We start from the raw sequence: 3,391 nt of genomic DNA on the forward strand, positions 1-3,391 counted from the left end.
TTTATGTGGGATTTGATAAACTGAATTTATGGACATGTAGATGCCTAAGAATACCCAAAATATTCTTGACAAAGTTGGAAAGATTTGCTTCACCCACTATCAAGACTTATTATAAATCTATAATAATTAAGATAATATAATATTTGCTCAAGGATAGACAAATAGAACAATGCAACAGAACAGAGAAGCCAGAACAGATTCATGCATAAACAGATAATATATGACAGAACGATACCATAGATGATAAGGAAAAGAACAGACTGTTAAAAATATGGTGCTGGGACCATTTTTCCTCCAATGGGGAAAAATAAAATTAGTCCTTTCTCTCCCATATGCATAAAAATTAACTCCATGTGAACTGAAAATGTAAATAAGATAGGCAAAATGATGAAGTTTTTAAAATATAGGAAAATTATTAGTCCAGGGTAAGAGTCTCTTAAACATAAAAGTACTAACCCCAAAGGAAAAATTCAACTTCATTAAAATTAAGAAAATACTCCATGTTTTGGCAATGCTTAAAACAATATTACTGAGAAAATACAAGACTCCTGAGTATATAAAGAGCATCTACAAATCAATAAGAATAACACAGACAACCTATAGACAAATAGGCAAAACTTGCCAATAGACACTTCACAAAAGAGGAAACCCAAATACATAATAAATATCTGAAAAGATTTTAGACCTCATTAGTCATAAAACTATAAATTAAACATTCCAAGAGTTATAATTTCACAACCACATCACTGGAAAACATTAAAGTCTGACACCACTACGCGTTAGTTAGAAAGTGGAGCATTAGGAAATCTCATACCCGGTTGGTGAAGGTAAACTTGTATAAGCCACTTTGGAAATTTGATTAGCGTTACCTATCAATTTAAAAATAGGCACATCCAGGATGGGAGAATTGGGGAAACATTAATCAAAGGACACCAAATTTTAATTAGTCAGGAAGAATAAGTTCAAGAGATCTGTTGTACATCATGGTGACTACAGTTAATATATTTTAGATTTGAAAATTGCTAAGAGAGATTTTCTCAACACACACACACAAAATGACACGTATGTGCGGTAATGCATATGTTAAATAGCTTGATTTGGCCATTCCAGTGTATACATATATCAAAACATGTTGTACATGATAAATGCATGCAATGTTTACTTGTCATTTTAAATAAAGGCCAACCAGCACATGGGCATAATCTTTAACAAGTCAGCCTCAGAGAAGCTCATGGACACATGCAGCAGGAAATACGCTGCCACCACCCCAAACTGGAATCAACCCGAATCTCTGTCATCCATAAAGTGGACAAATTATGATACATTCATGCAGTGGAATGCCAAGTCACAACGGACATGCAGCAGTAACCACGACATCACAGAGGAGTCTCACAAGCATGAAAAAACTAGAGAGCAAATAATAGGTATGGTATGAATCTTCCCATGGAAAGCTCAAAAACGGGCAAAACTTAGTATTATTTGCTGTTTTTGTTTTGTTGTTGTTTTGGGGTTTGGTTTTTTGTTTTTTGGGGTTTTTTTGAGACAGAGTCTCACTCTGTCACTCTGAGTGCCATGGCATCATAGCTCATAGCAACCTCATAGTCTTGGGCTCAAGCGATCCTCCTGCCTTAGCCTCCCCAGTAGCTCGGACTACCAGCACCTGCCACAATGCCCCGTTACTTTTTCTATTTTTATTAGAGACGGGCTCTCACTCTTGCTCAGGCTAGTCTGGAACGCCTGAGCTCAGCAATCCACCTGCCTCAGCCTCCCAGAGTGCTGGGATTACAGGTGTGAGCCACCACATCTGGAAACAATACTGTTCTTAAAAGCATAAGTGATAAGTATAAAGAAAAGCAAAATGAGCACTATCATAAAAGTCAGCACGTGAGATTCTTAAAGGGAGAAGATAAAAAGTCAGGATCACACAACAGCATATATTGCAGTATTCTATTTTGAAATGTGTGTAGTTTTTATAGTGTTATATGTTTTAGTTTATTACCACTCATGGCTCCTATGTTTTGGCACTTTTCTACACTTATATAAAATACAGAAATACAAATATTAATAATTGCTTTGGTTTTTGTTTTAAAAGACATGCTAAATACCTGAGAGGCAAAGTAGCAGAGAGGCTAAGATGAGGCTCTGCCATCTAACCACCCTAGATTCCAGCTCACTTCCATCACTCAGTCAGCCCTGGGACCTGTGCTGGTTAATTATCACCCTGAAAGCCCGGGATTCTATCCTTCACTGCACTTCGGAATCACCTGGGGAGGCTTAAAAACTGCTAAAGCCCAGTTCCCAGAGGTTCTGATTTAACTGGTCCAGGTGAATGATGGTCTGAGCACTAGCAGTTTTACAAGTTCCTCCAGGCAACGCTCACAGGCAGCCACAGGTGTGAATCGCTGCTCTAAGCCCTAGTTTCCTCTTCTGTGAGACTGGGATAAGGATGATGATGATAATAACAGTACCCTGGTGGAGAGGTGCTAAAAAAAAATAGCCGTGTGCACAGTGCTTAGGAGAGTGTCTGGTATTTAACAAAGTTTCACTCTGACTGTTAAACTGCTCATCCTACTACTTGCAAACAAGTTTTAAAGTTTGATTGCAATTGATATTGAAGAATCATAAGAAATAGATGATAATTTTAAGAAATCAGATTTGACGATTGCAAAAGAATAAAAGATGAGAACGCTGGTTGGCAAGCTGTGGGGGTAAAAAAGGAAAGATAAGACCAGTCTTTTAACTTCAGCTATCTAGACAAAATCTCTTCATTACCCTCTGTTGTAATCTTCCAAGTTAACACAAGTGATTCAAAACCAGGGAAAAGACTTGGATTTATGTCTGCGGGACTTACGGTGGGTAGAATCTCAGAATGGCTAATGGCTTATAGATATATTGTCCTCTTTGTTTAAGGTTTTTGTTTTCTAACCAAAAAATAAATAAATAAAAATTAAGCTTGAGTAATCTCCCCTCTACAATGTTCTCAACAGCTGGTGCTTTTTTAGGACATGCTAATTTTTCCTTGGACTCCATGATGATATAGTATTTGTCATAAACGTGTTTTAGAGTGGATTTGTGATTTTCTAAACCAGTAATCAGTAATCATTGCATTAGGAATCTTCCTTCATGCAGATAAAATTAAAAATTTGCTTCATAATCTCAGACATCAAAAAAAGTCTTTCTCTAATTGCATTCATGAGTTGGGCACCTCCACAACCTAAAAAATAATGTTAAGTATCTGGAATTCATAGTAACAACTTTTTTTAAATTAACTAAGCTGATTTGTCATTTCAAACACAACTTGAATTGAGTGGGTTATTATGCTTATTCCCCTAACCTATCATTTAGCAAATAAACACTGAAGTAGAATGTCCACCAAAGACAAAAAAAAAAA

The sequence above is a fragment of the Otolemur garnettii genome, unplaced genomic scaffold (assembly GCF_000181295.1).
Source record: "Otolemur garnettii isolate 467f Iridium unplaced genomic scaffold, OtoGar3 scaffold00014, whole genome shotgun sequence".
Classification (NCBI taxonomy): domain Eukaryota; kingdom Metazoa; phylum Chordata; class Mammalia; order Primates; family Galagidae; genus Otolemur; species Otolemur garnettii.